This window comes from Lissotriton helveticus, chromosome 5_1 (genome assembly GCF_964261635.1).
Source record: "Lissotriton helveticus chromosome 5_1, aLisHel1.1, whole genome shotgun sequence".
Taxonomy (NCBI): domain Eukaryota; kingdom Metazoa; phylum Chordata; class Amphibia; order Caudata; family Salamandridae; genus Lissotriton; species Lissotriton helveticus.
Window position 1 is genome coordinate 256,426,983 of NC_136065.1, and position 12,497 is coordinate 256,439,479.

Below are 12,497 nucleotides of genomic sequence, written 5' to 3' on the forward strand. Positions count from 1 at the left end.
CCAGCCCCATTTAAAGGGCTGGACTGGGAATAGAAACCAGCCCTGGCAAACTGCTCAGTCGGCCCCCCCTGGGGTGAGGGGGAGTGCAGCGGATCAGTTTGCGAGGGCCGATTTTGGCCGATGTTGTTATAGGGGGCCGATATTGCCGGCCCCGGTAAAAAAAACGGCCCCAAGGGGCCAAAACCTGCCCCCACTCTAGCAGCCTACTGAGGAAACGCCCGGTGCCCACTATGGCCAGTCCGGCCCTGCCCACTTACCTCACCGCTTCCTGCAAGGCCTTCCTGCTTCCGTCTGCAGCAGGCGGCAGCTAGACTGCGCATTGCCTTAACCACGCATATGCGTGGCTAGGGCATGCGCGTGGTTAAGGCATGCATTGTAGAACTTACGGAGTCGTAACACTCATGGTTTGGACCGCGGTGTTCTGACTGTTTCCCTGATGGAGGCCAAGTGGAGAATGGTGCTTTCCAGTTCTTAATTGGTGCCGGTGGTTTCCAGTGCTCAGTACCAGCACATATTTCTCAGTGCCGGGCCTATAAATGTCTTCACTTGCTTGTCCATCCCAGTGAGCCCTGACTGAAGCCAACCACAAGACCCCAGTAAGCCGCGAGAATCGGATCATTGCTGGTAAGTGGGCAGGATTCTGCGTGACTGGATTTCGGCTCATGCAACAGCCTGCTTGAATCCTCCCCCGGAGAGACACTCCAGTCGTACCTTCATCATAACTTCATCATCTTCATCTCCCTGAATGCCCCTTCCCAGTGCTAGACTCATTCCTGTCCCGCCAGGTCCTGTTGCTTGTCACCACTGAGTGCTGTCTCCAATATCTGTGACTTCCTGTCCTAGGCTTCCGCCACACCTACCTGAGGCTTCCGAGACTGACTCAACACCACTACAAGAGTGGTGAGTGTAGGCCCAGATCATAACATAACGTGTATTTGTAAAGTGCACGTTCACCCCTGAACGGGCATCTCGCCGCTGAATAACAGATTTTATTGCTACCCAACTCCATGGTACTCCTTTTATCGACCTCAGATGGATGAAAGGCTGAGTGGACCCGCCGGGATTTGAACCTGTGACCATGAGGTCGAACACAGTGGATGCATTAGTCCACTGAGCCACGAGTCCCTGCAAACGGGCTCCTGATGAGTACATTTTACTTAGGATTGCCTTGCTGTTAGGGTGACCTATGCCTACCTCTAACCTAACTCTTGGTTCATAGAAACCCCAATGTAGGGTCTTCAATGCCACTTGGAAGAAGGATTTTAGGCACCCCTGTAGTAACACGTGCTTCAAGATGTGTCCCTCGCCGTACACCAACGTGCGTCCAATCCTTCCTCCCGGTGAGGAATAAAATGTATTATCGTGACTCCGTCACAGAGAGGAGTCTGTTTTATGGAAGTGCGGTGAACTTTGAAGTTGCTTGAGATTTCAAAATCTCGCAACCGTTTTGGGCCATAAACTAATCTTCTTTCCCATGTGCCTTGCTGAGCAACTGGGATCCAGAGCAGACCAGAGACTTGCACCTGTGCAGAGAATTCTTTTTACACATACCTGAGGACAAATCTGGAAACTTCCTTTGCAGACAAGAGGCATTCTGTTAGTATCATCCTGGAACCAGCAGTCGCAGCTTGACGCTCGCTGCTGAGGAAGCTGGTGCGTAGCTATCAGTGGTGCAGCCAGTGCAGTGGCACCAAGACTCAGGTCCTTGAGGGCCCCAAATGTGCCTAGTTACACCGGTTACAGTTTACTCAGGAGACCCGCTCAGTTTCTTGTCTAGGAGTGCTAGCCTGGGAGGCCTGGCCCTCTGCTTACTCTTCCACAAGAAGTTATGGATGATTATAGAAACAAGCATTGGAAATGCAATAGGTCTCGCATTAGAAAAGTTGGAGCTATTGGTCTTGTAAATGACAAATATTTTATTTATTTGTTGGTTTTTAAAATAGCTAAATTGATAGCTTTGTCATTTACAATGCCAATAGTTATAACTTTCGCGAATGTGACACCTATAGCATTTGGAATGCAACATGTTTTGTATTTACGTGACTTAGATGGCAGCTCTGGTCGTTAGGCCACATCTCTAGAGAGCAGGAGAGTGCAGCAGGGGAGAGAAGCACAGCAATGCAATAGGTCTCGCATTAGGAAAGTTTGAGCTATTGGTATTGTAAAGGACACATTTTTTATTTATGTGCTTGTTTTGAAAATAGCGAAATTAATAGCTTTGTTATTTACAATGCCAATAGTTTTATCTTTCGCAAATGTGACACCTATTGTAACACAATATGTGTTGTAGCACTGAGTGGTGTGAGGGTGAGGGGTGTGAGGGTGAGGGGTGTGAGGGTGAGGGGTGTGAGGGTGAGGGGTGTGAGGGTGAGGGGGTGTGAGGGTGAGGGTGAGTGGGTGTGTGAGGGTGAGTGAGGGTGAGTGAGGGGGTGTGAGGGGGTGTGAGGGGGTGTGAGGGTGAGGGGGTGTGAGGGTGTGTGAGGGAGGGTGAGTGAGGGTGGGTGAGGGTGAGGGTGAGGGTGTGAGGGTTAGGGGGTGTGAGGCTGAGGGTGTGAGGGTGAGGGTGTGAGGGTGACTGAGGGTGTGTGAGGGTGAGGGGATGAGGGTAAGGGTGTGTGAGGGTGAGGGGGGGTGATGGTGAGAGGGTGAGGGTGTGTGAGGGTGTGTGAGGGTGTGTGAGGGTGAGGCTGAGTGAGGGTGTGAGGGTGAGTGAGGGTGAGTGAGGGTGTGTGAGGATGAGGGTGTGAGGATGAGTGAGGGGGTGAGGGTGTGAGGGTGGGTGGGTGAGGGTGAGAGGATGTGAGGGTGTATGAGGGTGTGTGAGGGTGTGTGAGGGGGTGTGAGGGTGAGTGAGGGGGTGTGAGGGTGAGGGGGTGTGAGGGTGAGGGGGTGTGAAGGTGAGGGGTTGAGGGTGAGGGGTTGAGGGTGAGGGGGTGAGGGTGAGGGGTCTGACTTGTTTAATGCCACAGATGCAACAATTATTAGCAGGGACTCCATATACATTCTCAGTAGGACTGCTGCATTTTTAAAAGCCCAGGAGCAGCTCATAGCACAGGAACGGATGTACAAGTAAGAGCACAATACCAGCTACACAGAATAGTGCTCAGCTTTCCTTTTAACAGCCGAATGCATTCTGGGAGTTGTCGTCCTGTTTCATTTCAACTATAACAGATGTACTAATGCACCCTAAAAGGTAAAGGCAAGCCAAGGGCAAAGCTCTGGAATCGCTGATGATATGGTGTCATCTGGAGAGCATAGTATGGAAGACAACACTTCTTGCAGGAGAACTGATATACATCTAAATGTACAGCAGCAGATACACGTGGAAGAAGGAACTGTAATTGATCTCAATACGACTGCAACTTTCTGTTGAAGGAGCGAAATAACTCAGAAACACATGTCCAGGAATGCATCAAGCAATGGCTGTGCAAACACATATGTTAAAACACATCTAACAGGAACTGCATCTGCCATAATGATTTGCGGTATGTAATGCTGACCTGCAGTGTGCCCCCGCACCCCCTACCCTTTTGAAAATTGGACCAATTTGCCCGAAAACAATGACGTGCAAAAGAAAGGCCTGAACTGGGACCCGGAGTGGCAGGGACCCGGAATAGCTGCTGACGTGATGCCATCTAAGAAGGAAAGCAGCTCCCAGGGTTGCCAGGTTCACAGATGGGTGCCATTTTTCCCATTTGTGCGAGGAAAAAAAAACAAGGGGGCAGGGAGAGAACAGACGAGTGGAGGGAGGGAAGGGGTGTGCGGTGAGAGAAAGGGGAGAGCGGACAACTCAGAGGTAAGGGACAGAGAGAAGTAGAGAACGGAAAAAATATATAAAGGGGAGAAAGAAAGGAGTGAGACATATAGTGAAGAGAGTGAGGCGGGGGAAAGGAGGAAACACGGGGAATCGAGAGGGAAAGAAGAGATGGCGAAGCAGAGGGAAGGGGAGAGAAAAAGGTGAAGTAAGAGGGATAGGGAGAGACAAAAGGAAGACAGACTGCAACAAACAAGATGATGAGGGCCAAACCGTAGCACTAAGAATAAGAGCAAAATGCAACATGAAGGCTGAAGCAGTAAGATTAAAGCCTGTGCTTAAAATAAGCTCAAATAGAAAGATGTATATAACATAAACGTCCCCAAACTGAATAGCTAGCTTGAGCTTTTAGGGCATGGCGTTTCAGGGCATGGCGTTATGCAATAGCCAAAACTGGGACATACCAGCAAGTAGAATCTTAAGTAAAAAGTGAAGCTTTTGAGGCCTGACTTCGGGCTATCGTACGTGGCGCAACATGTGGGAGTCCACATTTCTCACCATCTTTTGCACATCTTTTAAGTTTGTGCAAAAAGCCCTAGCGATCTATGGAGCCCGGTGTGGACATATTCGTACCATGTCAGCAGCAAGGCTACACTTCAATAAAAGAAAGGATGGTGCATTTAAGTATTAAAATAAAAGCATCTGCCTGTTTAAAACCATGCGTCTATAACGATCTGAAAACATAAAACATGGGGCCAGGGGCATCAGGCTCTCACTCCCAACAGTTTTTTTTCTCGAAATTAATGTATAGTCATACCACCAAGGCGGCAGAATGCCCAAGCAGGAGATATTTATACAAACTACAACAGCAGTGGGCAGTGTATATTTCCAAATAATAAACTGCCTTGTGGAAAAAGACACACGAGTATTCATCTAGAACGAGCACACAAAATCTGCCGTGACGGCGAGCTGCCAAAACCCAAAGCAGAACGCTAAGCAATAAAATAAACTCACAGGACAGAGTGGCTAGTTCTTACCTACGATTCGTACGTCTCAAAGATGTCGATTGTGTGCTGGGAAGGGATAGAAATGCGAGGCCCCTTAAATATCCCGCTGTTTGGCTCGCGAAAATCAATTAACAAAGTTTCACCGTAGAAAGACTCAGTTGGCTTAATGCCAAAACGAGTAGTTTAATAGTCATGCATGGTTCTGCATACAAATGACGTCAAAACCGGCTGTCCATCACGTTGCACCGCGTCCCGAGCAGTGTTGCCAGGCAGCATGGAAACAGAAAACCCAGTTGTGAAAATAAGAACAAACCGTAAAATCCCAGTCGATTATAGTATGATCACAATGTAGGCAGGAAGAGAATATAACGCTCCGTTCGAAAACTCATTAGCAAGCAATACACGAGTGCGCAGAATTGAATTAATCAAGCACCTTCCCAAAATGCAAAGTTTTGCATACAAAAACGAAAAGCTCAGGTGTAAAAACAAACGAAAAAAAACCCCGATGTGGGTAGGGGGGAGGAGAAGTGCGACACGGCCGCAGCAGGGGGCGGAGCGGGGAGAGCGGCAGGGGCCTTTGAAGTGAAGCTAAGCTTCACTTCAAAGGAGTGGGAGGAGTGCTGCTGGGGAACAGATGGCGATTTGATGCTGTGCACGCGCATTTTAGGTCAATGCGCTTGCGCATTGACCTAAAAGCGCACGGGCACAGCACCAAATCGCCAGTCTAGGCAAACCTTGGGTAAACCTTGTTTAAGCGCCTATAGTCTCGCTCAATGCGCATGCGCATTGAGAGGCGAGACCTAAAAAGGAATGGAAAGAAAGAGAAGGAATGGGACAGGAAGTGAGAAAAGATGGGACGAATAAACATATTGGAAAGAAAGAGATAGGGCAGAGGGAGGAAGGAGATGCGAAGGAGAAAGAAAGGGAGAGAGGACATTGAGAGTAGAAGGAAAAGGGGAGTGAAGAAATTGAGTGGGCAGGGAGTGGAAAAATAGAAGAAAATAGAACAAGTTCTAGAGAGGAGAAGAAGGGAAAAAGTAAAGGGCAGAAACGGATAGAGGAAAAATATACAACAGATGATAAGGTCGAAAAAGGAGACGTGAATGGAAGCAGACAAAGGAAAATGTGAGAGAAAGGTGATGGAGGTAAGGAGGAGAGGGAAAGTCGAGAGCAGATAAGAACAAGGAAAACGGGATAGGGAGGAGAAATAAAAAGCAGAACCTGAGGTGTTGGGGAGACCAGAAGCAATGAGAAGAGTGAGCTAGAGAAGCAAAGACAAGAAAGATGTGTAAAGAGAAAGGAGGATATGGAAAAAAAAGAGCATGAGATTCAATTGAGGTTTGGGGAACGTGCTGGGTAGGTGGTAGACAGAAGAGAGGCAAGGATGAAGGAGGCAAGGGAGAGGAAATTGTGACAATGGAGAGGGAAAGGTGACAAGGAGAGGGAAAAAAGTAGGAAGGAAATAAGGAAGATGGATAGAGGAAGTGAAGTGACAGATTAAAAGGGTGTAGGGAGGAGCAACAGTGAGAGAAATGAGATGAGTGCATTGAAGGATTGCGGTAACTAGAAGAGAGCAAATGGGACTAGAATGAGGGCCTCAGAGAACTGTAGTCAGTGGCATGGCTGTTCGTGATCGGAAGTGGTAGGGCAGAGGGGAGGGGGAGATGGGATACAAAAATAAGCACAGACAAAAACATAAATAAAAATATAAAACTTTACTAACCTGACGCTCTGTCTACTCCGTCTTCTCTCCCAATCCTTGACTGGTGCACACTACTCAGGCACCCATACGCCAATACCTGCGCTACTCTCAACCTGGGAATGCTACTCCGACATAAGAGCAGTGCTGCGATTGGTCTGAGCGGCCTGCTTTGCTGCTCAGACAGCGCCTGGGAGCCTGTGGCTTTTCTGAACCGGGCTGTACAACACAGCTGGGTGGAGAAATGCTAAGTGCGCATGGAGGTTTGGCCAGCCTAAGATGGCCGGCCAAACCGTCATGTGCACTTAGCACGGCCCATCACTCCTAGTCTCCTCTGTTGTCACACATTGCATGGCCCGCCCTGCCCTATGACTTGGCTCGCTGGCAGCCTGCAGGAAGGAGGTAAGAAGAAAAATACAATGATAATAAAATTGGTTAATTATCAGTTATCATTTTATTTTTCATATGTTTATATATGCTGCCAGCTAGTGGGTCGATGCTCCTCTGCCATAATGGAGGAGCCACCAATGTATGCACAGGGACTTAAGGGGGTAACAGCTTTCCAGTTGTGACTGTGTTTTAATTATGACCTGGGAAGTGAGATACCACTTTTTCTTGCTTGCAAGAGCGCCCAAAAGACCCTTCCTATGGCATTAAGAGGAGAACAATCTGGAAGGTTAACATAAGAGATAAATAACTGTAAAACATTCGAAGTCAATCAGCATAGCTAGACTCTCATGTGTGCATGTACTTTGAGCAATTAATAGAACAGAGGAAGAGCCACTAAACTGAACCTGCGAACAACCTGCCGCTGCATCCTAGCCCCTGTAAGGAACGGCCAAGGAAAGGGTGTGCCTTAAATGTGCACCTGCTAAAGGAACAGCTTTGCACCTTCCCATGTGACGTTTAATGGAGCAGTAACATCTGAGCTGCAGGAGCCTACAGGTGTGTAATGGAGATCTGTCAATGCCCTTGGCCACGAATCTACTTACAGGAATATTTAAAGAGTACACATTGCTGGAGCGAGGAGAGGTGCAAGAGTGAGCAGCATTCAAGCTACTGTTGTCTTGTTGGGTTTGAACAATAGCTCGCTTACTCACTAAACAGTACAGGGCTCATGTAGGCATGAGGGGTAGAGGGGCCTAATGGTGGTGACGCTTGGGCCTGGCTGTTCTTCACCAGTCACTACAGCCACTAGCTGCATAATCATTCCTCTGCACCCCTGGTCATACCTGGCTCAGCCCCCTCCCGCTCCTTAGCCCTCCTGGCCTCATTTTGTTGCGTCACCCTCCACTCCCTTCTTCACCCAGCATAACCTAAACCTTCAGCGCAAGATCCCAAGATTATCACTATAGAAAGTCACACAGAAGAGCCCTGACACTAGCTCGTCCATATCTACCCGGGGGGACCTTAGCTTCACCATGCCCCTTTCTGAGAGAAAGCACCAGTCCTTAATTTGTAAAAAATTAAGTGCCGCGGCTTAACATTTCGCTCAGAGCCCGTAGTCGCCAACGATGCAGAAAGTCGTGATTCCGAATACCAAGTCTGGGTAGGTTTGAGCGCCCTTCATGCATCTTTAACACACCACCAGACACTCCCTGCCCAACTATTTCACTCCTGCACGGTCTTTGTCGTATTTGCTTCCTCCCTTTGTCACTGTTCCGTCATTCTCTTCGTCCTCCTTTCCCCCTTTTGTACTTTTCTCTCTTTTGTTCTGGGTCAAAGTGTGATGAGTAAAAATAAGTGCTAGTGCCCTAAAATAAGTGCTGGTGGCTCCACTGGCTCAAAGTGAGAACTGGGTGAAACAGCAATATGCTACAAGAGAGCCAAGGGCGTCCAGAGTGGCAACAAAGAGCCCAGAACTGGTCATTGTCTGCTCTATAAAAAGTTTGCCAGTGAACAAAATACTCTTATCAACCACTAGTGGTTAAATAATCCACTTACAAGTCAAAATTCTCTGATAAGAAAAACAGTGCTCTTAGCATCTCCATAAGCGGGTGGTGTTAAAGAAGGGTGGGCTGCAAGGGCTGTGAGCAATGATCGGGAAAGTAAAGAAAGCAAAACTCTTTAATTGGAGGCCAAGAAAAGTTTAGGGTAGTCTGCGGATGGGGGTTGCAGTTGCAAATTGAGAGCATCGATTACTTTTAGCCATTCTGTGATAAGGGGGTTGTCTTCTTTGTTGGAGACGAGGAGGATTTCAGTTTTGACCGGGTTGAGTTTAAGGTGGTTGATAGTTAGCCAGTGTTGGACTTCTTTGAGGGTGTTTTTTAGTCTATGGATGTCTTCAATAGAAGAGGTTTCCACACAGATCTGGGTATCGTCAATCGTCTACATAGAGGTGGAAGGCGATGTTGGCTTTTTTAAGAAGGGAGGTGAAGGGTTCCATATATATATTGAATAGTTGGGGGGAGAGCACTGATCCTTGGGGGACGTCCGTTGACGGGGTGTAGGTCAGATGTGTAAGGTTTGTAAAGTAGCGTAACTAATTAGATTACTCGGGTAGCTAAATTGTATTTACACAGTCATTTAGAGTAAGCATGAGCACAAAATCCGTTCAACTCGCGGATTTTGCGGATTTTCGGTAAATTCGCAATCCGCGAACTCCCGCAAATTTACCGAAAATCCGCAAATCCGCGAGCGGCGGATCCGGGGGGCAAAAGTTCAAGCCTTCAAGCTTGAAGTTGTTGTAACTATTTTAGGATGGCGCCGGCAAGCTGCCAGCGCCATCCTAAAATAGTTACTAAGTTAGCTTCAACAGGAAGCACCTGCTTTATTTTATCTATTAGTGCTTCCTGATTAAGCTAATTTAGTAACTATTTTATGATGGCGCTGGCAGCTTGCCGGCGCCATCCTAAAATAGTCACAGGATGATGGACAGCTCACTCAAGGGACCCCTGCGCACATCGGTGCGATTGCATAGTAACACACACATGGTCGCTGGAACTAGTTGAAGCTCTATTCAGTGACGCATTCATCAACCCACAAACAATCGTGAGTGTTGAGGAGGCTGGGCAGGTGTGCTTCCTTCCCAAATCTACCGTCGGAAATCAGCTGTGATGCTGGATAGAGGCCTTTGCATCCTTAACTTTCACGAGCGCAATCCCCGTGCTGTTCCTGTGACCAGGAGCTTCTTTCTCTTCATCTGCTGCTCTGATCTTTCTCTGACCTTTTATACACACAAGAGGCATGTGAACTCGCATGGAAGCCCCACCCACACACTCGCGGTGTGCACAGTCTTCCCGCCATTTACCCACTATGATGGACAGCTCACTCAAGGGACCCCTGCGCCCTTGGGCGCGATTGCATAGTAACACTCACATAGTCGCTGGAACTAGTTGAAGCTCAATTCAGTGACGCATTCATCAGCCCAAAAACAATCGTGAGCGTTGAGGAGGCTGGGCAGGTGTGCTTCCTTCCCAAATCTACCGTCGAAAATCAGCTGTGATGCTGGATAGAGGCCTTTGCATCCTTAACTTTCACGAGCACAATCCCCGTGCTGTTCCTGTGACCAGGAGCTTCTTTTTCTTCATCTGCTGCTCTGATCGGTCTCTGACCATTTATACACACAAGAGGAACTTGAACTTGCACAGAAGACCCCCCCCCCCCCGAGTGGGGCAGAGGGCAGAAGACCACAAAAACGAGTGGGACAGAGGGCAGAAACGATTGGGGCAGAGGGCAGAAGACCACAAAAACGAGTGGGACAGAGGGCAGAAACGAGTGGGGCAGAGGGCAGAAGACCACAAAAACGAGTTGGGCAGAGGGCAGAAGAGCACAAAAACGAGTGGGACAGAGGGCAGAAACGAGTGGGGCAGAGGGCAGAAGACCACAAAAACGAGTTGGGCAGAGGGCATAAGAGCACAAAAACGAGTGGGACAGAGGGCAGAAAAGATTGGGGCAGAGGGCAGAAGACCACAAAATCGAGTGGGACAGAGGGCAGAAACGAGTGGGGCAGAGGGCAGAAGACCACAAAAACGAGTTGGGCAGACGGCAGAAGAGCACAAAAACGAGTGGGACAGAGGGCAGAAACGAGTGGGGCAGAGGGCAGAAGACCACAAAAACGAGTTGGGCAGAGGGCATAAGAGCACAAAAACGAGTGGGACAGAGGGCAGAAACGATTGGGGCAGAGGGCAGAAGACCACAAAAACGAGTGGGGCAGAGGGCAAAAGGGCACAAACACGAGTGGGGCAGAGGGCAGAAAGGCACAAAAACGAGTGGTACAGAGGGCAGAAGGGCATAAAAAACGAGAGAGTGGCAGTGATGAACCAGAGGGCGCATCACGGTCTCGCCCAAAAAAAAACCGCAAACACGCAAAGCGCCCCGCGAACATGCCAAAACGCCCCGCGAACACGCAAAAATATAAAAATCCGCAAATTCGCAAATTTTGCAGATTGCGAATTTGCAAATCCGCAAATTCCCGAATCGCGAATTCGAAAAATTCGCCCTTGCTTAATTTAGAGGCCAGCTCACCCTACAGCCCCTTTAGCCTCTAGTATCCTCCCCAGGATACTCCAGAGGTGATGGGTTGACGAATACATTTCAACCACCATCCTCACTAAAGATGACCCTTTGCTGGTGCAGTTGGTCACAAAAGAGCTCGTATGTGGAATCATGATCGATGAGGAGCACACGCTGCCCTCCCAGCCTGGGCAGTGCGCAGTGCACAGCAGGTCTCTGTTGTGACAGGGTGCAACGACTGTTCTCACTCGACAAAGTCATGGTAAGGGTTATAGGGTCGAAGTCACTGAATGGCAAGGAAAGCTCTGCAACACCACCCTTGCCTAACCTTGACTGTCTTGGCCTTTAATCCCTGTTCACAAGAACAGGGATATAAAGTGGATAAGAGTTTGCACTTTATCTTAGTTAAAAACATTTTAAGATCCCATTCCAATCTGTTTTTTGTGTTGAAGTCCTAATTAACAAAATGGACAATGTCTGCACCTTTTAAGGGTATAAAATCAACTCGTCAAAGTCGAATGTGATGTCCATTCTTCATCCACTCAACACTGAGACTAGTCGATGAAAATTTAAATGGCCTGGAGACCAAATTAAAAGGACATATTCATGAGTTCAGGTCTTGCTTGTCCAATTACACTTGCCGTATTCTACCCTTTTCACTTGGGAAACCATGTTTCTGGCCATTGGTTGTGGTCTGGTGTGTGGGAATAGTCCCAGAGGAAGGGGCCAAAAATAAGAGGTCATCTGTGAGGGCAGGACCTCTTCCTTAGGTTCGCTGGCTCTCACCTGACAGGCCTGTTAAAGTTTCAGTTGTGCACTCTTTGATTCCTCCCCAAGCTTGCTGAACTTCTCATGATGAATGGTGCAGGGGTTGCTCACACACCCGCCCAATACTGTGTGGTATTGGTAATTTAGAAGACAGTTCTGGAGCTAAAGATTTATCATGCACCAAGATAGCTTATAAATGTTTAAGAGACAGTCTGTAACCATATACGGCTCCACAAATCCCGTCTCAAATATCGTGATTTTAAGGAATCAGCAGACAAAGTTAGATTTTTTTTGGAAACTTCCAAATTTGGGGCTATGTTTACTTACAAATCATGCAACGTAGCAGGAAGAGAGCATGACAGCATCATATTGACAAAGATACGGCACTGCTGCTGTCGTCTCTTGTTCTGGGGCTCTTTTGGCTGCCTTGCGTCAGGGGTGTAACAGAGGCCCCCTGCTGCCCCTGTGGGGCAGGGGCCCTCCAAGTCTCTTCTTTTGAAGCGGTCCCCCTCATCCTCCAACTCATGCTATTGCATGCCTTGCAGAAATCGTGCATTGTCAAGGAATAAGAAATGGTTAAATGCTTGGTAAAGCCATTCTGCTTTCCTGAGCAGGCCCCTGCAGTGTAGGGAGGTTCCAGTCTTGCATGGGGCCCCCACTGAGCCCATTCTGAAGTGGGGGCCACATCATTTTGCATTATGCCACTGCCGTGCATCATGCAGACATTCTTGCAATATAGTACATTGGTGTGTGTGTGGGGAAACAACCATTACAACGCAGTCATTACAACGCACTACCTTTACAGTGCAGCTGT